Raw genomic sequence first — 26019 nt, 5'->3', positions numbered from 1 at the left:
CCTCCTTGCCCCAGCTCAGCCGTTGCCTGTGTTGAGTCCCAGTGACAAAATGCAGATGGTGCAAAGAAACAAGTAATCACTCACTGACGCTCACAAAGAAACAGAACAGTGTTCATCCTCTCTGTGCTGTTACAACAGTCAGCTGGAAAGGGTATCAAAAGGCCAAACCCAGAAAACAAGCATGGATTACTCATTTTCATGTCTGTATGAATATATTTCCTCTTTCCTGTCAGGCAAGTAGCTGTAACAGTTTGGAGAGAGAAAAACCTCTTCCTGAATATACAATAGGCCTGGAAAAGCCCTCTGGGAATAAATTATAGAAGCAACTAAATATTAATTTGATTTTGAGAAATTTAAGCCAACTTTTGAAGGTATAGTGTTTACTGTAGCAGCTGTTTTACTACTGCAGCAACATACAGAAGGGGCATTAATAAATTTGCTGAAGCTCAGAGAACAAAATAAATATAATGTGGCAGGAGTTCCAGACCTTGAATGTTGCGTGGTTTGTTAAAGTGTGGGGTAGCTCTGCTTTCGCACTCACCTTGCTTGGGTGCTGGAACCAAATGTCATGAGTATGATATCTGTGAAAAGATGCAGAGGGGAAGGGGAGGAGCAGCACCTGGGAACATCGCTGTTACTGCAACGGTTCAGACCCAGGATCTCGGTACCACTCTCAGATGGTCAAAAGTGCCAGACCTCTAGGTTTTACGATTTTTTGCAAGCTGACAGCTCAACCTCCCTTGCTCAGCTCCATGCTACTTTAACTGGGCTGCAGCAGGTGAAACTGTCTCATGTCCCGTAGTATCAGAGTACCGGCAGAGCCAGCCCAGGTCTGCCTCCAAAAGTCCATGTAGAAATTCCTTAATTAATACAGGCTGGTGTAAGTCTTGAATGCAAAGCTTAATAGCCCTTCCAAAATGTTTGGTATTTTTAATTATACCCCTGACTCTTCCAGATATGCATATAAATGTCTAATCCTTTTTAAATCCTATTACTTTCTTGTCCTCCAAGAGCCTCTGTGATAAGGAGTTTCACAGTTTTTTTGTATCTTGTGTGAAAGATATTTTTTTTTTAGTTTATCATTCTTTAATTTTTCACCTTTCGGTTCTATTAGATGTCCCCTCACACACTCCTGATGAGCTAGAAAGAGTGGAAATGCATGGATCTGTGTGCTGCAGTGCATTTATCATGTTGCATGTTTGCACAGTGTCTCTTCTCATCCCTCTCTTGTTCAAGGTAAACAGTCCCAACCATTTTCGTACTTCAAAACAAGATTTTTTTCCAAGCAGCTATGCAATTCTGAATATCCTTTCTTAACGTCAACTGAACATGACTGCACCTAACTTCCCAAAACAGAAAGGTGAAGGAATTTAATAACAAACTCCTTGAGCAGCTGACACAGAGTGGGTGTACCCAGTGGTTATAACCAATTCACCTCTGGCAAATGCATTTATTTGCCGTAGCTCAGGCACCTGTGATGCTCAGATAGTCTGTTATGTAGGGACTGCAGAGTTAGACAAACAGGACATCTCCACCAGCAGCGAAATTGATGCTTCTGGTAAGTCAGTTGGATCTTCCCTAAACAGCCCCCATGCAATCTGGATTTTACTTTTATCTTGTACCAGCTTCAGCTGGGAGTAAATCCAATTATTCTGATTTTAAAAATTATATTACAGCAGACTTAGTAAGACAGGGCAGTTAGCTCTCACTGGAGACACCACAAGGTGTAACAGGCTAGAAATATTGCCCAATCTCTTCCTTCGTGATTGCTGTCATTATTACTGTGGAGTTAAGTTGTTGCCTTGTTGTTTCCAGCTAATCATCCCTGTCTCCTTATTCATAATATGCTGCAGGCAAAGTTTTCAAGACTGTCCAGGCATTTTGTTTTTACAGCATCATGTTCTACATTATCAGAGTTGGTAAGTGAAACCACATGTAACAATAATAATATTGTCTTCTACAAGGAGGTGGGGACTGTAATGTTGTTTGAGAATAATAATTTTTCACCATATGTGTAACTAATCAAAAGCTAATGTGACAAAATGTTGTATCCTTGAAGAGAAACACAGATAACAATGAGAAGGTCATAGTTCTCTTCTTATTCAAAGAGTCACTCAGAAATTTTAACCTTTTACATTCATACTAGTCTGTTTCATCTAATTTAATATTTCCTTCTATAAGGTTATAATCTAATGTATGAAACTGAATATCACAATACACTGAACAATGATTCCTCAACCAAATAGATTTTTCTGTTATCTCTGAATGACTTTGGAATTTTAGTCTTGTGCTTTATCTGCTTCTGAAATTCAGTATAATTTATGAAGTTGCCATGAATGTAAAATTTTAGTTACCATGCTCTGTCAATAACAATTGTATTATGAAGTATTAGTAAATTTTCAGACATCTGCAAAATATATTAGTGCCCGTCTACCCCTATTTTTTACATGGAGGTAGCAGGTTTGCATATAAAATACTTAGATTAAAAATACGATCAAGTACACTAGTGTTTATATCACTTTAAACTTTTGGATTCTTGTGTATGACTGAACCGGACAGTCCTCCTTTTTATGTGGTATTGAATTGTACTTTAAATTACAGAATTAAATGCTCAAAGCAGAAACCTTGTCAGTTGCAATGTCACTGAATCAAATGCTGTAAAGATGAAGTAGCCCTGCTGTTATTTCTGTCAAAGCCTTCTGGCTATACTTCACATTTGGTGCCTTTATTTGTTCCTCTATTTCTATTTTGCTAAATAAAATGTTGAAGCAACAGCATACACTGTGAAACACAGACTGTAAATATAAGCAGTGAACTCAGGCAGAGGTTGAACATAGGAAACAAATGCCACATGATTTGAAATCCTCCCCAATTTAGCAAATAAAAGCGGTAATAATTTCCAAATACATGAACATGTATATCAAAACTAAACTGGTACTGTTCTGGCATGTGGGATATTAAACAGTTATAAAGCAAGGTAATGAAGTCTCAAAATAACATCCCATACCCAAAAGCCTCACAGGAGTTACAGGATGATTTTTTGAGTATTTTCTGGTCTTTCATAGGTCCCTGAGTCTTTTTACCTCCCAGAAACACAATTGTGAGTAGTTTATATTTCTGCTTAATGTTTTTCAGAATATACACAGAGGCAGTACTACTCAGAATGAGAGAATATCTTAAGATATTATGTTGTTACTGCATTATATTTTTTGTAGGTTACAAAGTGCTCTTTTAGAAAATGTTCTAAATAATTATGCTTCATTTTGCAAAATAAAAATAGCATCTTACATTCAGTTGCTATGAATTCTTTCAAGAGAAGAAGCTGCTATATAGTAGTCAGTGAACAAAGAGGCTTGCAGATGAGCTGATTACCCACTTACTTCATTTTTAAGATGTAGTTCTACCAGCCCTGGACTGAAGTTTTAAAACTCATTGGACTGCCTATGCCCAAATTTCACTAGCAAGTGACCTGAAGTAGTAGACCAAAAGAATCCTGCACACAAAAGGATGCTTCTTCTTAGAGCTTCATGTGTTTTGTGGGGTTTGGCACTGAGACACCATTTTCCTGGCAAATTTGCCAGTCAGATAGTGTAGATTTGGGGGGTCTGGTTGTCACTGAGCTGCAGATTCTGCAAACAGCTGTGTTGCACAAGTTTCCCATAGCATAGTACAATGCATACAGCATGCCCTGTAAATCCACTTAATTTTGTGTTTTATCTGTACATCCCATGACCCTCTGGAGCCCAGTCCTTGACCCTATCCTCCTGTCACATAAGAAACAACTTTTCTGAATCTCAGTGGTCTGTCTGGAACTGTAGAAGATGAATGCCTTACTAATTAAATTGTCCCTGGTGCGATTTCTCCACTTCTGACAACACGGGACACCATGTCAGTTATGGTTCCTGCTTGTTAGTGCAAGCATTTTCTTTAACGAAAACAGGTTTGGATACCTAAGCCATGCACTTGGCACAGCTTCCAACCAGCAGGCTTCAAAAAAGGTGAAATTTTAATCTCCATAATTATTGTTTAAATTCAAGCCGATATATTTGACTAAATTACAGGCAAACATTGCAATGTGGTAACTCCAGTGCTTCACCTATGGTGAGGAGAGCTTTCAATATTAAATGACATGGTTTCCAAACTGAGAATTGCTGCTTATTTTACACCAAGCAGTATGCAAAGAGAAACATTTTGCTACCAAATGAAATCTATCTATGCAAGCTAGGTGGAACTGGAATTTTCCAAAATCCTTGATTATGCTAGACTTTTGAGCACTACTCATTAAGAGGCACACTTCCTTTGGAAACACAGGAGTTTTATCTGTGATTGGACTGACTGTCACTTCTCCAAGAATCTGTTGAGAAAAATTTTCCCAGGATCACCTGAAATACAGAACAAGGTACTCAAAACCTACAGCGGCACTTTTAAACACAACCTATTCTTGTTTTCTCAGCCTAACACAAAGTTGTGCTCAGGAAGATCTAAAACAAAGGGATAGCTTAAATATATTCTCAAGCATGAGAGATGGAACTGCATGCACTTAAAAAGAAATGAATCACAGAGCAAAACTCCTGCCTACATTTCTCAACCTAGGAAAGTTACTGTGATTCAATTCCTATTCTACAAGCTGGCTCAGCTATGACCTTGACCCCTTTATCTGAAGCTTTAAGAAGAGAATGCATCTAGAGTGGATGTGGCTTTCTGCTGGCTTGGTAAATTAGACATAACCCCCCAAAATATATTCAGGCACATATTTAGATAGATGCAGAAACAGACAGATGGCTGTAACTTAGCCTATGATCAAAAAAAAAACAAAAAAGAAACAGTCTGAAAAAAAATATTTTTTAACAATTTCTTCTCCACCCACCATATTCCTAGCCAATTCTTATTCTGTAAGTTCAATATTCCACAATCTTCAAATACTATTATAATTTATTAATAATTGATTGATTCTTAATTCTTCTACTCTTCTGGCATTCGTAATATCCTGAAGAATAATGATATAATCATGGCCTGGAAGCAAAGAAGACAATCTCTAATTAAAAAATGTTTTATTTTAAATTTTAAAACTATAACTTCTTCAAATGAGAGATCTATATTCACTGCTCAAGATGCTCCATGGTAGCATGTGTTGTTTTTAATCAAGATATCCTTTTATATTTGCATGATAATCTTCCAGCCCTTACACCTTGAAAAAGGACTGTAACATCTGCATTTAGTGGCTGCGCTTTGTCTTCATTTATACGTTTCACCTTTAAATATTTACCTGACAGCCTGCTTGAAATCAAATATACCGGCAGTTGGGGAAAATAAAGTGGGCCATATAACTCAAGCCAACCATGATTTGTGGAAAATTTACATGAGCAGATTGACATAATTTATGTTCCAAGTTTAACCCGGAGTCAAGAAACAGCAGGTATGAGTCACCCACTATTTGCCTGCGTGTGGTAATGCTCAGTGCAGAAGACATGATCCCAGAAGGAGTTTTCTCTTTTGATGTTGCTTTTTGACCTCACAGAGTGTGTGAAACTAAATCCTTCATAAAATACAGTGAATCTATAAAGAATTCCTAGTGTACGTTATATATGTCCAGTTGGTGTTTGACAAGCAGACTATATTTCCCTCCCTCTTGAAAAAACTGCTGAAAGAACTTACACAACGTAAACTCCGTTGGAGGGGAGCACATCACCCTGTCAAGGGCTGCATGCATATATTAAGAAAGAAGACAGCTTTCTGGTAAAAAGTACCTGTTCTTCACCGGTCCTTCTGCTAACATTTCACGGGACACCCCTAGCAGCACAACATTTGTGAGGAGCAAATGCCCCATGCAGCAGGGGATGGAATCCTCCAGGCGCTGCCTTCCCAGCTCATCATTCTCCGGGTGATACAAACTCCACTGAGGATGTGAGTCCAAAACTGTACTTCCTTGTGACTGTGTTCCTGTCAATGGTCACAATGCGAAGTGTTTAAGACGAGACTGTCAGCTACATTGTAGGCATTTTCAGCAAATTTTGCCTTCTTTCTTTCATTTCTTCCTCACCATGAAACAGTTGATGAAGTCAGTGATGACACCTAATGCCAGGCAAGTTTGTATTTTTACCTCCATTATGGTGCACTTTTAATTATTATTTCTATGTTGAGGAATGTATATACAATCTGCTGTCAAACTTGCAGAAGTATATTTCAGAGGCTGTAAGGCTTTAGAAACTGGATGCCTAAATATGAATTTAGGTGGCTAGTTTCGACATGCAAATTTGGGAAATGGGGGCAGGAGTAGGGTATGTATTCTGCTCACAGTGCACAAGCTCAGCCAGCTCAAGGAGCAGAGGAGATGGGGATTACTAAAGTGCATAAGGAATCAGAGGAGGAAGATTATTCATATGCCTATAGACTTGTAATAAGTAAGTACAGCCTGTTCCTGTTTAAAAAGAAGAATCGGTTCCTCTTTTTCTTTTTTTTTTTCCCCTGGATGTGTTTGTGGAAATCATAATGTTGGTAATGACACAATGCCGGCATCACTCTTTTGTGAGTTCTTCAGACCCAAAGGCACATTAGTATTTCAGTATGTTACATTCCGATTAGATCTGCAGAATTATTCCTTATTACAGCAAACTAACTAAAGTATCGCATTGGAGATCTGAATCCTCCAAACCCACGGGCTTTTGGCACACCCTGACCATTTGCTGCTCTGGCTTGCGTATTCCACCATGAGCTGCTCTCACTTAAGTGCTGCCAAGGTTCTTCAAAGCTTTGAATGAAAACTCTTTATAAAACAAACAAAAAATCCATTACCAGCAGCCACCAAACGCTGCAGGCTTGATGAACGGCCAACCTGGAAACCTGAAGGAGGTTCGCCAGGCTGAAGAGCAGATCCTGCGGAGGTGCTGTTTACTTTAGCGACGTCTGTGCACGCTGCAGCATCGCCCTTTTGGAAGTCCAGGATCAACTGGGCTGCTAATTAAAGTACAGCATGAATCCTGTGTGTTTTAGAAGGGATTTGTAAATCCAGCGCTGTCAGCCTGCTCAAGATCTGAATTCATTATTATAATGATGTTTCAAGTTGTGTTGCCTGAGTCAGCCGCCTTGGCCCATCCGAGCGGCTGCTCCGTGCAGCTCCGGCTTAGAGGCACTTGCCACTGAAAGGCTCAGCAGCAGTTGCTCTTATCGCAGCATGCCTCAGCAGTAGTCACCCACCGCAGTCACTCCACTGAAAATTGAAGAGAGGAGCGCTGCGATAGGGAAGTCAGAATAAATTTTATACATATTTAAAGCTGAAATTACAAACCTTCACATACATATGCAGAACTGTAAGATATTGACTAAGTAGATTAGTATTGGAAAGCGCCTTAATAAAAGAAATCTTTGGCAACTTCTGTCGAGATGCTGCAGAAACCCACAGGGGTTAAAAACTTTTTAAAATTATTATTAAATATGAAGGCTGCGGCCTTTCTGAAGCAAGTACTCCCTCTTCACAAAGCACATGGCTTAGTGCATTGTCTTCACTGTAACGCTGGCCTTTCCCTACACAAGGCAGTGTTAGTAACATCTGATTTCAGGTGCTTTTCAGCAGCAGGACCAGCTGAATGGCCACTGGTTTCCATTGCATTTGCAAACACACATTTCCCCGTCAGTCCCAGCCTGTGTATGGGGTTGCCATTTTCCCTCCTGCTCGTTTAAATTTAGGTGCTTCTCTGATTTCTCTTGTAGCAGTACTGTCTAGCCTAGTCTGCAGACCTCTAAAAATACTGCCATAACACCATTTTACCACTGGCCCTGCAGAAATGAGGCAGTCAGGTGTTGTCTTCAGGTACGTAACTATGTAAACACAAAGACGGTTGAAAAGTGGGACTCCTCCAATGCCTCTGTGTTTCAGGAACAGAAATCCAGTCACAGCTACACAGCCAAGACTGCAGAGCCATGAAACCCAAACCTGAATGTTTGCAGCAATTAGGACTAGGGGAATTTAATGCAATTTAAATTTAATGCATGCATCTTTCTCCCTGGTCTGTCATTGTGCAAAACCAAACTGCAGTGGGCTGAAGTAGAATAAAGAGCCAAATCCCGCTTGCTGTATGCACAGCACTAGCCTCCTTGAAGGTGGTAGGACTAATGGAGTGAGTAAGGTGAACAGAATGTAGCACAAATATTTTGCTTTGAGTTACTTGCAAATACCATGTCATGAAAGGGGAATTTCACACCTCACTTATTAATATTGTAGCCAAGAAATAAGAAATACATTTGCCTTCAGCGGACTCAGTTTTCCCAGTTGCTGGTTCAGCTGAATCTCCCCTAGAACAATATTTATATAGGCCCTACAGATGAAGAAATGTCTTATCCAGTCCGGATGTATGAATTTCAAGATGCCTTTAATACCCAAATCAAGCTGTGTGTCTTCACAAAGAAAACTATACTATTTATGATGGCATATATGTGGAATTTAAGGAACCTAGAGATTTGTATGAGGAAGTGAAATGTTGGTAACACCTCTTTTAGTCCTTGAAAGGCAGATTGTATGCACAACAGATGTCTTTTCTGTGAAACATTGTTCAAAGGAGCATTGTACTACTGGCCCCTGTTTGATTGCCTCTAGCTATCACCCTAGTGAACAGGCAAGAGGGCTGTGAAGCAACTCAAGCCTGTATACACCAGCAGTAGATAAGTATTAATGAAACAAAACCTTCCCTCTGCAACACACAAAAAAAAAAAAAAAAAGGCAGTTTTATGATGTTATTTTAATAGGAAATTATCAATTACATTTGGGTTTGGGGCATGTTAGGTAAGACACTGACATGCCCACACTCTCACATTTTCTTCCATATGTGTTTTTTTTAAGATGTCACAAAAAATGATGTGTGTGTCAGAAAATGGTTTTATCCTCATCCCCCAGAGAGAAAAGAATTAAACCTTCCTTCAAGCACCAATGAAATCTGAAAGTGTAGGAAGAAAGATCCATTTGCTAATAGTATATTTTCCATGTCCAAAGTTGTGTTTAAAAAAAAAAAATGTATGTATATATATTCAGCCCCATAAACCTTTGTACATTTTTGTTACCCTGCAGTACATTGAATATTAACAGAAATTGCCTCTGTCATTATTTCCTGTTAAAATGCTCTAAGGATGCTCATTGTCCTGGTATTTTAGTGAACAATAGAAAATTCTCCTCCTGGAAAGGAAAACGATACTGTTTAGTTCTGTTAGCGTCCTAAGGAAATCGTGCATGATGATATTTATTGCTTCTGGGACACTTTCTAGATGCAAAAGGACAGGGCTCGGCCACTGCATAGAGGGGCAGTGCTACGTCCAAGCACCATGTTTTATGCCACTTGCTACAGTAAAAGCTGATGGGTTTTTTCCTGTAGAGCAGCTATTACACAGTGTAGAGAGTATAGAGGCATACAAAGCTCTCTAGCTTACTTCCTGACACTCCTCCCTTCCATTTCAGCCTTTTTCAAATTGTTTTGATGAAAACCTATTTTCTCCTGCTTGCAATTTTTGCAATTTTCAGTACTTGAGAAGGGGCACTAGAGAATGAAATCCTACCAGTTTCATCTACAGATCAGGCACAATATTATAGGCTTCCTCACAATATTTTAATGTTAACCTGGAACATATATTTCTGGACAAGATTTGTCTCCCTTTAATGCCTAAGTGATTCCATCCAGTTTTGAACCTTTATGTAAAAATTTGAGGGTTTTAAAGTACTTTGCTGATTCCCTGAATGCAGGTCCCTGGAACCAGCAGCATTCGGCACCTTTTCCTGGTAAGTGGCAATTTCCAGCACCGAACAATTTGTGATATAATTCTGGGCTGAAAGCAACCTCTACTGCCTAAGTCAACATAAAAATTTGACTGATAACACTTATTAAAAGGTAGATTGTCTGGGACGTAATTATATAATGTCTGTCTTTCCTCTTCCTGTTTGCTGTCAATTTTAATATGCTGAATCATAAGGTTAATGTTTTTTTTTTTTTTAAGTCTGCTTTGAGGCTGTTGTAGTTCTTCTCATATTTATGCTTGCTTTTTCCCTTAATTATCAGTAAATTATTATTCTTGGCGAGGCTGCACTTTTCCGTCGTGAACTGTTTACCTTCCAAACAGGCTTTGCTTCCTCCTTATCTGTGCTGGCTCGTTGATACTTCCTACTCCAGCAGCTCTTTTCCTCCCCACATATTGTGCACAAACCTTCTCCTCCTCGCCAGCCACATCCTCACCTTCACAGCTCACTTCTCTCTCTCTTTCTCTCTTTCTGAATAACAAGCCATTTCCTCTCTCATTTCCTCCCACAGAAGATATTTTTGGTCCCATTCCCAAAAAATCTCTGGCATTAAATAATGCCCATTCCTGTCTTTCCAGTGGGCAGGCTTCCAGATGTGTTTCATCTGGCCAACAAATTGGGGGCAGGTCTGGCTCAGTAAATCATGTTCATTGCTGGGCTGGCATTGCTGGCATCCCTGGGCAGTGGGGAACAGAGCTGGTGGTGCTCATCCCCTGCAGCGACAGGCTCTCCGGTTTGTTTTCAGATCAATTGCAAGAACCTTGTTGTTGTATAATATGAAACCAGGGCTTCCCATTTTTATATTGCAAGTGAAAAGGCTATTAAACTGGGGGGGGGGGGGGGGGGGGGGGGGGGGGGGGAAGTGCTGAGTCAGCTGTATTTATGCAGCTAAAATACCTTTCTCTATTTATTGAATGGTAAATGTATTATCCAATTACCTCCCTATCCTTAACAAAGTTACAGGTCACTTGGAAATAAGTTCAGTGATTCTGGACAAAACCAAGAAAGATCTCTGAGGTGGAGGATTCCTCATACATACAGCTAAAGAAGATTGTCTGTGAAAGTGTACACCTTTGAAAGAAATTGTGTTTACTCTCCTCCATCCTTGTTTAAGCAGTTCTGTTTCAGCTTTCACTTAAGGGGCCAAAATGAACTAAAATTTCCTAGAAGATTATTAAAGAAAGCACTGTTTTTCTGATTTCTAGTTTTGAATTTCTACTTAAGTGCCCATCTTACAGAAAGCATTCAGGTTTTTTCTTTATTGTTTTAAATCTGTTAATTTACGTAACAATACTAATCAATGCCGACCAGGTAAATACGCAAATAAATAAAGCAAGGATCTTACACAGCCAAAAACGCACCTTTAATTTGACTGAAACATTATACTTACAGCATTAAGCCATTTTGATCTTCACCTTCAGGATGCCGACAACCGAAGACCTGAGTGTATGAATAAATTATCACGAGGTGGACTTGCCTGTGAACTTCCAGTGCAGCAATCGCTCCATCCAACTACGTCTGCACGTGCTCAGAATAAAATACAGGGTGATTTGAGCTGGTCCTTTCCCATCAAAGAGAGGGAACCCTCCACCCTTCCATCTACTGTTGGGTGAGAGTAGAGATCCTTCAGGAAAGTTTAGCACCAAGGGCAAGAAGTCTCCATTTGCCTAACGCTTGGACCCTGCCCCACAGCCAGCACCTTGCCGTCAGCACCTCTTGGTTGTTCCCTGCCTCTGATGTCCCCTGAGGAGTGTGCCACCACCCATCCCAAACCTCTCTCCTCCCATCATGGCTCCAGCCTGTGCCCAGCAGCCTTTGTGGAATGCCATGCCCCTAAAATAAAGTCTTTCTGAGCAGCAATGCAGTTTGCATGGTACCGTGAATTTGTAAAGAAATGTACTGATAAATGAGTAAGCTCATTAGGAGCTGGATTGGGCTGCTGCTATGCTAAAGGACAGGGCATTTTTATAAGAGTCGTTGTACTTCCATCGTATGGCCAGTGGGCTATACTCTCCAAGTAGTTAGGCACTGAATTAATTGATATTTCCTGGAATGAGACTTGGTCCCCAAATACCTTCATAAGATCACTGCTTTAACTGAGACAACAGGTTTCAGATATCCCAATTAACAAGAGACCTGAGGTTAAAGCTCATTTATCAAATCTTACAATGCTGAAGTCTGAGCTGCAAAAAGCTCATTTTAACAGATAAAGGAGAAGCAAAGACCAGTCAGGAGGCCAGCTTTGATCCCAGACTAACTCAGATGAGTGGCACCCTTGTAAAACCGGTAGAGCAGCAACGTGCATTACAGTCAGAGCCTGTATTTCAGTCAGATGTGGGGTTTTTATTGAAAGAAGACAAACAACGTAATCAGAACAATGTAAGTCCTGACGAGTGATGAGTTCATGTTTCACAGCTTGTTTTCTCACAAATAAACATGGGTTACCTTGGGCAAGTCCCTCATTCTCCCCACAGTTTTGGTGGTAACCTTCTGTCATGGTTTAACCCCAGCCAGCAACCAAGCCCCACGCAGCCGTTTGCTCAGTCCCCCTCACCCAGAGGGATGGGAAGGAGGATTGGAAAGGAATATAAAACTCAAGGGTTGAGATAAGAACAATTTAACAGGTAAAACAAAAGCTGCGCACACAAGCAAAGCAAAGCAGAGAATTCGTTCCCCACTCCCCATGGGCAGGCAGGCTCAGCCATCCCAGGGCAGCAGGGCTCCATCTCACGTAATGGTTACTTGGGAAGACAAACACCATAATGCCAAATGTCCCCCCCTTCCTTCTTCTTCCCTCAGTTTGTATACTGAACATGATGTCCCATGGTATGGAATAGCTCTTTGGCTAGCTTGGGTCAGCTGTCCTGGCTGTGTCCCCTCCCAATTTCCGCTGCCCACCCAGCCCTCTGGCTGGCAGGGCCCAAGGAACTAAAAAGTCCCTGATTTAGTACAAACATCACCCAGCAGCAACTAACAACATCACTGTCCTATCAACATTGTTCTTACATCATAGCCAAAACACAGCACTGTACTAGCTACTAAGAAAAAAATTAACTCCATCCCAGCTGAAAGCAGGACACTTTGCCATGCATAAACCTTAGAAATAGCCTGAGAACCCTGAAACTCACTCTTTAGGTGCGTCAGGTTTAGGCCCATACATTTTCCTGAACAAAGCATCCTACACTTTGCCAGGTGGAATAGCTAACAACTGGACTAAGCAGAATTTCAGCAGGTTTGTACAGGCCAGCTGATATATTCATGCTGGGTCTAGATTTAAACCTTAAACTAGGAAATATCTCTGGTACCATTTGTAAAAAAATTACGAATTTTTTTCCCATCATTTTTCTGTCTTGGCTATTGCACTGAAGACCATTTGCGTCTGGATCTCCCATTACTTTTCAAATTCTTTCTGAAGATCCAGAATTGCAATCTTCAACATTTCTACATGACTTTAGTGAACAAGTTGGTTTCACAAAGGCCTGCAAAATCAATCCCCTAGTGCCTACTGCGTCCCACTATTTCTATGTGGGGTTTGCTCTCCTTTCGGTTCATAAGAATTCTGTAAAACAAATCATTTAGCATTGCAGATCCTAGAATCTCTGTTAAGCAGTGCCTTCTGTTCCAAAACATGGGGGTTTTTTGGATACTCAGTTGGTTACCTCAACATATTTAGGAGGATCTAAGCTAACACTCTACCTAAACTATAGGTTGAGAGGCAGTGGTTTGCTTACACTTGTCAAAACCCCCTATCAGCATCATTTCCCATAGGACTAGTTAAAATCAGACAACTTTCTGTGAAGTTATTTCCCACCTCTACTTTCTGATTACACACAAGTCTGGTGTTCTGGCTGCTGTACACAAAGCTCTGAAGTGTTGCCCTTGTTTTTGTTTCTAGGGCTGGATGCACTCACTTTAAGTGTTCTGGCCTTCATCTCCAGCTAAAGAGCATGGGTGTCTCATCAACTGTTTAAATACATATTTCATCTGTAAAATCCTGAACATCATCCTTCCCTCTGAGACTCTTCCCCCTGTGTATTTGATCCCCTCTCCTTTAGAGACCGTCAAGCTCTATGAGTTGCTGGTGAGGAGAGGAAAGAGAGAAGGAGAAGCCTTTTCCAAGATCTGTGAACAACAGGTTGTTTAAAGCTCCTTCTATCATTGCAAGCCTATTCCTTCACACAGGGTACCACATACTCTTCAAGCCCACTATCGCTTTCTGCCTTCCCCAAATTACCCACCACATCCTTATTTCCCACCACTTGCTCATTCCCCCCAGACCCCCTTGCCCCTGTCTCCCTGTGCAGATTCAGGTATTAATGGACTGACAAACTGCACAGCATAAGAGGTTAGGAAGGACCATACTGACTCAAGTAGTGTGCGGCTCCGTCTCCAAGAGCAGCCAAACACCTACAGAAAGACTCTAGCAGAGTAGAGGGGCATCCCTCACCACATACACACAGGATCCAGCCTCCAGAATCTGACCCCTGCGTATTTCAGGCTTTAATAGCCATTACCAAGTCAATCACCAGCAAATTTATCAAATTCTTCTCTGGTTTCCATTATGCCTTTGGACTTCACAACACACTGTGGCAATGATTTCCACAAGTTTGTGGTAAAGATAAATAATGTATAATTCAGATGCTTGAGTAGTTTCACTTTAACTAATAATTTAACTATTCTTCCTTTCTCCTCCCACACAAACAATTTGAAAACTTTCACAGTAAGGTTTTACAAATATCATTCCGAAGCATTATCACCACCTTTTTATGTGTCATCAAAACAGATCTTTTTTTGATCCACTTTAATGTACAAAATACATGTGAAAAAAAATTCTTTGTGTTAAATGTTGTAGGAAAAAAATATTTTAAAACTTTATTGAGCAATTTAAAAAGGGAAAAATCCAAAGACAATAACATAATGTTTTGGAGGAACATCTGTTTTCCTGTAGTCTAAATCAAGTTTCTGATTCAGATGTTATTATCCCCATGACAGAAAGAAGATGTAACTGTGGCTGTATGGAAATACCTGGCTGTGTGGCAGTCCCACACACTTTGAGCAGTTTCACATGTAAGATCCAAGTTCCCATGACACCAACACAAACCAACCGCTTTCAAGAGTTAGTCTAAAAATGAAAGGTTTATGTAGGAGCCAAACAGTGATGCATATAAAGCAACAAAATAGTAAGTAATTCCCATTATTACATTTCTAACTCTGACATCAGCCATACCTCCTGCTCTCAATAAAGGGGAATAAATCCATTATACAAAAGCCATCTGAAAAGGACAGAAGAACACTGCCCGCAGACTTTAAGGATGCATGAGAACAGGAGATAGATTAAATTGTCTGCTCAGGACTTGATAGTGACAAGACAGCCAAAGTTGCTTGAAGTCTCAAAACAGACATTTTACCTTAAGAGTAGTTTCTACAAAATTCTAGGCTGTTTCAACACAGTTCTAGGTTTCAGTCATGTCCTATAATATGCTGATTTTCTCAGCTTCTAGGCATTTTTATTTAATGTTATTGTGGATATTTTTATGTTTAAAGGTTCTCTTCCTTTTTTGATGTGTTGGTCTTTGCACAGTACTGAACTGTAAGAGGTTTTGCATAAGGACAGGAATGCCTTTGTTTGTTCTAAGTTTTCTGCATTGCAGTTTCACTGGCAGTCTGGTTTTTTACCTTAAGGGATTGACTGCCTCTACACCATTTATTCATGTATACATGTTTGTACTTTCTGGTCATTCTCTGCATCTGGATCTTTATGCTTCATAAATTCAATGAGAGTTTTGCCATTGACTCCAGGGAGAACAAGATCAAGCTTTAATTCATTTTCCCTCTAACTTAATTGATCTTTTCAGTCTCCCCTCACACTGTCACATCAGATCTTCCCAAACTTCTCATCATTTTCACCACAGCTTTGTTGCAATTAGCTACCTCTGTGATTAGTAGAAAGAAAATCCCCATTTGTATCTTGTGGGGGCTCAGTAATCAAACCCCAGCTGGTTGTATGGAAATAGTGTCACTTTGTCTTTATTTTGATCTCTGTCTGAACCCCTTTCCAAGATATTCTGGAGTTTTATCATCACCATTTTAGAGAAGAGAAACTCAGCCACAGAAGAGTTATGTGATTGATCCAAAGTTTCTCTGCAAGTCAGCAAATCAAATAGAAACAAACCCACTGCATCAGGCTTATATCTTCTCTGCTTTTCTAGAAATAGGACTAAGCTTCCTCAAAAAAAAATTTCCCCCCACTTTAAGGACAAAAGGCATGAATAACACACTTGGATAAACCAACTAAGTTAATTTACAATTACGTGCTAACTAAACTGACCTCTGAGACTGGACTTCTCCCACCAATATACAGTGATTTTTCCTCTGGCACCCTGCCAGCAAGGAACTGTGACAGAAGGAAACTGTCCTCTTATTTCAGTGTATATTAAAAAATCAAGGACTGTATTACAATTTTCGGTGCACAAAGATGTGCATAACTCTCTTGTCTTTAGACTGCTTGTATCTCTTCAATCTAAAAATTTAGAAAATATGTATAATACGGGCTCAGGGCAGAAGGTAATGAAGTGCTTGAATTGTAGTGGACTCATTTTCCTTATCACCAACTACAGAGTCAGTCCATTAGTTGGCTGCCAGCAGGTCCAATCATGCTAAATCCATGTGTATTAATGGATTTGGAGTAAAGGGTCAGGAATCACAGAAATTCAGATTTCTCCTTTCCTACCCCCTGAGTGATTAGCATGGATTTAGCACCTGGGAAAACATCCTTAACCTTACACCAGTTTGTCTTGAAGGGTGGTGCAGCACAAAAATGCAGGCAGCAAAAATTGCTTGGCCTTTTTGAGTGGAATATAATTTACAGAAGCATTATGCAGCTTATTGAGGTTTTTTTCTTTAGTTTTGCTCACAAATAGAACAAATAGAGCAAAAGAGGTAATAAGCAGCATCTGCGTGGCAGTTCTGCCCACAGCTTGCACCATGGTGACAGACAACACCTGGTACACGTGTGGCTGATGGCACCATAATTGGGTACTGGTGCTGGTAGCAGCCATGGGGATGCAAGGAGTGAGAGCACAAAGCACGAGCCCTGGGAAATGGGACTAAGCTGTTTATGATAAATCTACTGCATAGAAGAATTTGAAAGTATGCATGTAACTAAATATATTTTTAATCAAACCCCAGATGTTGTTCGGTATAGTCCAGGATTACAGCATGTTACAGATTCATTGACTTGGCCTCCATCCAGTGCCTGAGACAGAGATGCCTGAGCACCGGTATGGGTAATCACCAACTTGCTTTCTCCTGAAAGGAGTTCGCTCCAGCTACAGTTCCTACAGTTTCTATGAATGGAGTTACTATCACCAGTGTCTCAGATTTGGGACTAAATCCAAAAAACCAAAAGCATAATGTGTGTTCATTCTTTCCCTTTAAACCACAGCCAGAGGAGAGGTGGTTTTCTCTCCTGTCTCTGCAGTAGCTCAGGGATGAGAGAGCCCATCCATTCAAGTCTATCTCCTGCCTTTTGTATTCAAAGCCCTCCCTGCCTGAAAAAAAGTGCCTTATCTGCCATGCCAACCCTTATTCTGAATATTTTCCTTTCTTCTTACTGAAGTGGGTCCATCACCCAGAATAAAATTCATCAAACCAGAGAGTAAGAGGCAAAGTGTGACTAAGAAAGAAAAGAGGAGGAATTAGACAGCCAAAAGAAGCTTGCCCATTAGGACGCTGTCTGGAAAGGATCCTGGTTCTGTCCCTCCTGTAAGGAGAGTTTATTTAGTTTACATGAAACAGTTTTGGGATTACCATAAAATAAGCATGAAATTGGCTTCAAGCTCCTCATCACTGTAAAAGCCGAGGAACTTGTGGGCAAAAATGAAAGCAAAGTATTAGTCTTGTTAGGAAAACAATACAAAGCAGTTGCAATTACAAAACTCAGATGGATCTAGCTTCAGCTGAAACATTGGCATCAATTTTAGGACCATCAGTTTGGATTTAAGCACAAAATGTGAATCATAAATTTGCTGATTATGAGAGAATTGTAAACACAAATACAAAGGGATGCTGGCAGGCCACCAAAAATCCTATTCATCTCCTCACATTGTATTTTTTCAATTTATTTTGGTTTGTCAATTAGATCTTCAAGGATAGCTGCAATGGAGAGATGAAAACTTCAAAAGGAAAGGGGAAGGAGAGAAAAGCAGCAACATGCTGATAAACATATTTTTATGGAAGACAAATGTTTATTTGGAAGTCTTGTAGGAAGCAATGCAATGGGTTAGTGGGAAGGGAAATGGAAAAAGTAATTAGGAGAGAATGAAGTCAAAGGCTTTGTAAGCCCTTCAAGTGCACCCCCAAAGCAGAACAAACTATTTCAATTTCTGCCTAACCTGCCCTCAACACCTCACAATGTTACGGTTGTAGTATCTTCCCACAACAACCCCCCAAAATGGCCTTTTCCCAGTATCCAGCTGGATCCCACCTTTCTGCAGGTCAAGCCTATAACTAATCTGTCCACCCTCTGCGTTCAGGGAGGACAAATCTCTGTGCTGTTTTGCACCAGTAGGGGAAGACTGTGACCATGTCCTTTAGCAGTCTTAATTTCTATGGGCTAAGCACCTTTGGTTCAGGGTTTCTTCACGGATCATGACCTTGTTCTTGCTCCTCTCCTCTGGACTGTCTCCAAAAGCCTTCAGTCATGTTGCATCTGAAATGAGATAAAGGTTGACAGCAAAAGCTTCATTAACGCTGAGTGGAAAGATGGCTTCATGGGAGGCATCCTAGATATTTAAATCATTAGGTCCCCCTCTGAAACTGAGTCTCCAAATATTTGAGGTTCACTCATTGCAATTCATGACAGAAAATTCAAAGGCTGAAGATAGAAAGCATTTATATGCATGTATATGTTCTGTCTGATATGCAACATACAGCTGTTCTGTTTTATGTCTGAAATACTGCATAAAGCAAGCATAATGAATTCCCTGACACAGTGGGTTTTTTTCCCTGACAAAGAGGAATTTACTAAAAGATTGTTTATCAAGCTTAAAAAAAAAAAAAAAAAAAGAAATCAGTCTAATTAATGTTACCAACACAAGAAGTCAGCATGTTTGCATGAACTTTGCCAAGACTGAATAGAACTACTGGTCCATAAAACCAGTTCAGCTGTTCAGGGAAAGTCAGTTTAGGACTTCATACAGAGACGTGTTGCCACGAAGGCAGACATAAAGCAACAAAGTCCTCTATCACTGCCACCTGTTAACCTTGCAGTCTGCTCTTCTTTGCTACCTATTTATTATTTACACGATCTGTACAGTCTTTCTGGAAGATTTCAGAAAAGTCTTTGTGTCTTCTACCTTCTTAAAGAATTGCTTCTCCATTTTCTCCTTACGTGTTGTGACCTGCTATGCTTCCAGAAGCTTGTTCTTTCACTTCAGAGACAGAATTTTTTTGTTTTGCCTATTTCTATGAAAAGCAAAACATGAAAACATTTTCTAAGCTGAAAAAAAAACCCAAGTCATTATTTCATATATCAAAACGCTTTGATTTTAGTAGAGTAACATAGGCACTGTCACCCAGTAGAGAAGGGAAATTTAAAATTAAAGCTCAGGAAGTGTTATGGGCCCAAACCACTACTGCAATGAAGCTTTCTTGCACTGAGCACAATTCCTCTAGCAATGCGGTTGTCCCTGCTTAAGACAGTCTAGGAGGTATTATTTCAAGCGTGGCTAAAATACTTTCGCTTAAATTCAGATTAAGGGTCTCAGCGCCACAGAGCTTTTATGTGTGTGTCCATCCTGCATCTGCATAGTGCTCCATTCTAACTATGCGTGTGAGTTTGCACTGCTTTGTCTAGGAGGTGGTTAACTCATCCACATGTTTAAACTGAGGTTCAGCCCTGGAGCTTCACGGAATAACAATGTGAAAATTTACAGGCTGAAAGAAAGCCCATGGAGTTTTAGTAGAAAATTTCCTCTTGACATCACTGTCTTGAGAAATCCTTTATGCACCAAAATATAGTCCCAAAGAGGTGGAAAGATAGCGATAGCTGATGAACATTTTTCCAAATGCTAGTTTTCTTGTTTCAAATATAGATGTGCTATTGCTTCAGCTACTATCAAATCCATGTTTTCCATCGTGATAGCATTAAGTGTTAATGTGGGAATAGTTAAAGGAAGCACTTTTGTTTCCACAATTAGAAAGTTCCCAAAGGCAGATATAATCACTGTGGTCTTTTGGGGACTGATGTTCGAAACTAGTGAGGTCTGTGGCTTCTCTTGAAGTTGGACTCATAGTATTGCAATATATCATAGCCAATTTATTCCTCTAACATCCTCTGAGATTCAGAAGTTTCCTAAGCATTGAATTGAAAATGATTTCCAGGAGTGTGGAAAACAAAATAACACACTTACACCCACTATCAAACGAGCATATTTCTCTATCCGTCACATGAACATCTGACTATGTGAGGATGTAAGTGTCTGAGCATGAACCTCAAAATTCTGTGTTTTTTTTAAGAAGTTTTTGTGAGCCAGTGAATTGAATACACTGGGTTGTTTTTTTTTTCTTCTTTTGCTTTTGTTTGCCTTATTCTTAGGTGGCATGCAGAAGGAAATGTGTGTGACAGTTAATAGCCAAGCAGAGAGGAAAAACTTTAAAATGCTCTCGTGGCTCAAGTTTCCTGCTCAGCTGCAGAGCATGTAGGTCCTTCCACACTCGCATGCTGGTCCTTCCTGCAGCCTCCACCCCTTCACCGGGTGTCAGTCTCTCTTAATGAGTGAGATCTGAATGTACAATCCAAGCTCGGCTGACCCTTGGCTTCCTTCGCCATTAAACCATTCAGTTTCATGAAGTGGTGGTGGCTTTGAAATGTGTACCGCTGATCTTCAGGGACAGGGGAGAGCTCATCAAACTCATTGCACTCGACAGCCTATTCTAATCGGAAAGTTGAAACAGAGTCTTGCTGCTGAATTTAAATGTCTGTAAATTGCTGTCTAACAACATACAAATAAATAGACATATAAATAACTGATTTGTTCAGGCCCTCCAGTAAATCATTAATATGCCTTAATTTAATTTGCATGCTACTCTTCAGACTTTTCTTGATGAACCTCATCACAGACAGGAATTAAAAGGGATTGTTGGCAGATGAGGGGGGGGGGGGCGGGGGGAAAGACTTCAAGCCACTCAAAATGCAGGAAAAAGCTTGAAATTTTATATCTGCAAGGTATGGCTGGTAGTCATGCAGCGCTTAATCCGGTCGAAATAAGAGGAGCTCCTGAAAGTTTATTACCACTAAATGTTCTTTAAAAGCATGGGCTTATTACGTCAAGAGGCAGAAGAGGTGGAGATTAAATGAGGCATCTGGTCTCCTGGGTCTCCAAAGTCGAAGGGAAATGCCCTCATCCCATCAACCACTACCAGCAAAATACACCCACACAGAAAAAGAGGCTTTTTATTCTTGAGGTAAATATAGATCCAGTTTTCTCTTCATTGTTCAAAATGTGTGGGATTTTATAGCTTAGTGCTAGACAAGCTCAATACCTGACTGAAATAACCTTAGAGAAAGATACATATTGAGGGCTGAATTCAGACTGCTCTGTGAAAGTACATCTGTTTTATATGAGACACACAATCTGTCTCATTCCAACCTGCATTTCTGGGTCACTTGAGACATTTAAACTGCACTTATAATTAACAGCTATTTTTAAACAGCGAAAAAATAGAGCACTGGTAAGGTACAAAAGCATTAAAATTGCCCCAGTTTTGCTTTTCAATAGGACACACCACTGCAATATGCTTCAAGATCAAAGAGAGCTCAGAAAAAAGAGACAGGCCGATCAGTGGGGATAAATTGTTCCCATTATGATGGTGTAAGAATAGGGTTCTTTCAATTGAAACAATTTAATAACCACATTCATTACATTGGTGTCCACTTGGTTTTATCTGAGCAGTTTTTGCATAACTGGGGAGCAAGTTCAATTGAGCTTATTCTCTAGAAATTAAGATGTGCAGGGTTTGACATTCAGAAATTAGGCACTAATAGTCAGCAAAGCAGTTGTCTTGAGATTCCCCCTGGATGTAGCTGGATCTGCCTACCACTAATTATGTCAAATGCAAATGTATTCTCTAAAAGACACACCAAAAAATTTCATTAGCTCATCTCCAGACAGCTAAGGTTATACCAGAGCAATGACAGCTATCAGCACACGATCTTTTCCGTGTTTGTAACGTCACTTTCACAAAAGCAGAAGTCAGGCAACTGCAGCACTGCTTTGTAAACTTTTCCCTCCACAGCCAGCAGCAGAAGTGCTTTTAGGGGCCAGCCTTCAACCACCCTAAGCAAAGCAGCCAGGCAACATCTCCGGGGTGACACTTCCAGCAACATTTTTATAAGGAACAAGAAAGTCATTGATAGATTTCCTTCTTCCCCCAGCACTGACTTCGGCAGTGGACACCTAGTTTTAGCAAAGAGGAGAATCCCATGCCAGTGCCAGCCGCCCAGGCTGGGGATGATTGAGTTTGCCAGTTCTCAGCCCCACAGCAGAGCACAATGTGTGCAGTGAGGTGCTGCTTGGCTTGAGATACAACATGAGTAATAAGAACAAATCTGCACAAATTCCTCTGCAAAGAACCGAACCCGGAGTTTGCAGATGATGTATAAAGCCCACCTTATCCATTTCTGTCTGCTGGCCTCACTGGTAAGTGGAACATAGGCAGGAGCATTAAAAAGACATTTCCCAGTGCACATGGGATCCTTTCTTGTTTTCTCGCTGCTGCCAGACCAGTGACGAGTAAAGGACTGTTGAAGTATGCATTGGGTGACAACTGCATAATAGCAGCATTTCTTCCCTCTCCCTCTGTCCCCTTCTTTTTTATCAGAAGACAAAGTGTAAAAACTGCAAAGTTATCCTTGCCTTGGGAAAAGCTTTTAAATGGATGGCTTTTCCAGAAGCAACAGTGCTTCTCTTACTTGGCTATTTCCCCAGATGGGATTTGCAATATAAAACCATACATGGATCCGATATTGAGGAAAGGGAATAGACTTGTACAAATCACTGGGAAGATAAATATGCCACGTAGATCAATAAATAAAACCCAGTCCCCAAAAAATCAAACTCCAGCATTCCAGGCCAATTAAGATGTTATTTACTGCTTACGTGATTGCTAGTTTGATGCTCTCCTTGTTCATTTTTACACTATAGGCATTTGTTTTGTTGAAAGATATATAACTGATTTTTAAATAGAAAATGATATAGATAGATTTTATGTCTCATAAAACTGTTAATCTGTGCTCCATATTAAATATATACTGTAGTATTTTTTTGTATTTAGACACAGCCCTAGTATAATTAAAATAAAGTATGCTGGCTTTATTTTTTCACTAAGTTGTTTCCAAGCATAGAGCTCAAATAACAGTGCAACTGCAGCATGAAATGTGGTTATAATAGCCTGAGACCACATTTCCTGAAACTAAAACATGGGAGATAATAGTGTGAAGGTACAAATTAAATGCAAATAAAACAGATTCCCCATTGTTGCTAATCCCTGGATTGGATTTCAGTAAGAAAATTAGCTGTAATATTTAACTTCTTTGTATAGTAATCATTGACATATTATCAGTTACATTTTCAGAGTTTACATAGGAATTATTGCATGGGAATTTGAGAAAGCCACGCATCCACCTTTTAAACCCTGAATGAACCTATTCTGTGGCAAACAGTATAACAATGTCTAACACTGAGGCAGTTAGACAGTCAGTTGTGATTAAAAAAAAGTAAAAAGTTGGTAACGGATATGCATTTGGTTGCTACCACCTGATTTTCTACATGTATCCTGACTTAGACCTTGTCTTACATTAAGTGAAAGATGTGTTGGTGAGACTGCCAGTTTAATAAGCTTATTAATAACACATTTATTTAGATAAAAGTCCAGCAAAACTTAGTAATCAACCAAGTTCATAAATTAGTATAAACCCAGTATAAATATATTTAAAAGTCCACATGAAGCATTTGCATTATTTTAATGAAATAAATGTAAAATAAGTTAGGTAAAACAAATGCACATTTTATACATGGACAACACTATAATATTTGAGGAAAGCATCAGGATGTTTAAGAAAGATACTCCCAACTCTTTAAGAGCTCATTTAGATCAGCTTACATTAGCAAGCACTTACAGCATCACAGAGCCATGTGATGTGATAAATTTGTAGCATAACTTGCAACTCTGAGTAGTTTGATGTATGGTTGGAAAACACACTCAAGGGAATTGAGCAAATCGCTTTGGAGAGCCCTGTGTCAAAGATCTACATACAAATATTTGAATGGACAATTTTTTTCCTATGGCCTTTCAAACAGAATTACACAACAAAAAATAACTACAGGTTGTGCTTTTCTTGCTTAGGCTTATTTTGACAGACCAAATCACTATTTGATTTCTTCTGCTTGTTAGGTTTTTCCTGACTTTTGGGTCATGGTTAGCTCACATTTCTGAAATCCTGAAATCTGAATTTGACCTGTTGCTCTGACACATAAGACTCAGTTCCCATGTTCATAAGCTACAGGTGAATCTTGAAATACCTGTTTCACCCTTAGCCAAATTAGTGCAAAAATACATGAAATACTGCGAGATCTTGTCAGAAAGAAAGAAATACTCTTAGAAGCATTTTAGGGAAAAATCTCTCCACTCTTCCCTGCTCTCCCTTTTCTTGGAGCACTGAAGATCCTAGATCACTAGATTAGTAAATTATCCAGCATCACATTTCCACTGGCAGTGAAGAAGGAATCTGGTCTAAATCCAGTAAAATCACTAAATCTGGCCTCAGTGTGATCAGGCCGCTCGAGACATCTGCCTCTGTTCATCCAAATATTATAGCATGAGCTTGGGTAACTGAGAGCAGGCAGCAGCGGACTGATTGCCTCGCGGTTTTCTTTCCCAATGGCTCTGTGCTGCACTGCCTGCAGGAGTATGGGTGCAGCTGCCTTGCAACCTTTAGGTTAGGTCCCACAAAATGGAGCTTGTCCCACAAGCCATGGCACAATGTCCCTGTGATTATGGGCTTTGACTGGCCGCAAGATGTTGCCAAATGTTAATTAAGTGTCCACTCTCTCTTCTGTTTCAGAAGGTTTTTATTTTAAAGGTGTTGTGGGTTTCACGATGCAAGAATATATGTATTTGAAGTGCCTCTAAAATACAAGACTTTTATTTTTGCCTTTCATCCAGGAAGAACAGCTAACACTATCGTCTGAGGTAGGTAGGTGACACAGAGAATGATAAATAAAAGCTACTCCTGAAACATCAAGCACTGGCATTCCAGGACATTAAAGATATTATTTTTGCTCAAGCAATTGCTAGCTAGAGCTTCTGTCTGACTTGCAAACCTACTGCAAGACCTTCCCAAGAAAATCACCGTATCAATGATACCATTGTTATTTATATGAAGAAAATTCCCCACAGACAGATGAAAGCATGTGCATCCTGCACTCGGTGAAAGCAGAAATAGCAGTTTAATTGCAGAAAATGGCACTGCCCAAACAAACAGGGTGTTCTCCTCCCTGAGGAAATGTATCTCAGCAGTCCTGATGCCAGCCAAGATGACAAAGGAAGGACAAGGCTTCGGTCTACCCCAGGGATGCATGGCTCAGTCTCCTTGTCAGCTTGCTGTCAAAAGCTTCTCATACACCAGGACAGGTCCCAGACCACTTTGATGACATAAATCTATTAAATCACATGAGCTGTATGTAAGCTGCCGTTTTGCTTCTCTGCCCGACCCAGTTTCTGACTGTGCTTGTGGGTCTGGCTCCATGCCAGGGCTGCCCCACCAACATTCAGCCCATGGTCAAAACACCCACAAGCAGCCAAAGGCAGAGGAGCCTTAAGCAACATTCCCTTTCAGAAAAATTTCCCTAATATTTCTTGCAATGGGTGTGTCTACACATTTTGGTCCTTTCCCAGATTCCATTACACCCAGACGCCTTCCAGGTTCACAGGGTAGACACCGATGCTTCCTCTTCTCCCCTCTGCTCGCTCACCTTTTCTTTCTGTAAGATAGGAAGCACTGTGCTTTTTATTGATGCTTCCATAGGGTGTTTTCTACAGCCTGCTTTGGTAGGATGTGTTCATGGACTTCTTTTTGGTTAGTTGTAACCCTTTACTCATCATTTCTACTGTCTATGGTTCATGCAGTTGGTTAGAGAACTGTGGGTTTTTACATATTCTTTTACATCATCCTTCAGAAACAA

General features: G+C 40.1%; 1 long non-coding RNA gene across 1 annotated transcript in view; it reads right to left on the bottom strand.

Annotated features, from left to right (window-relative positions):
- Positions 1-10632: 10632 nt before the first annotated feature.
- The window catches only part of LOC308056101, a 96891-nt gene continuing 81504 nt past the window's right edge, over positions 10633-26019 (bottom strand). Inside the window, exon 6 of the long non-coding RNA XR_013924706.1 lies at positions 10633-26019. This exon is cut by the window's right edge and continues 17914 nt beyond it. This is a non-coding gene — a long non-coding RNA (uncharacterized lncRNA).

The sequence above is a fragment of the Falco punctatus genome (genome assembly GCF_963210335.1).
Source record: "Falco punctatus genome assembly, chromosome: Z".
Lineage (NCBI taxonomy): Eukaryota > Metazoa > Chordata > Aves > Falconiformes > Falconidae > Falco > Falco punctatus.
The sequence above is the reverse complement of the archived record's forward strand: the minus strand, read 5'-3'. Positions and strand labels throughout refer to the sequence as shown.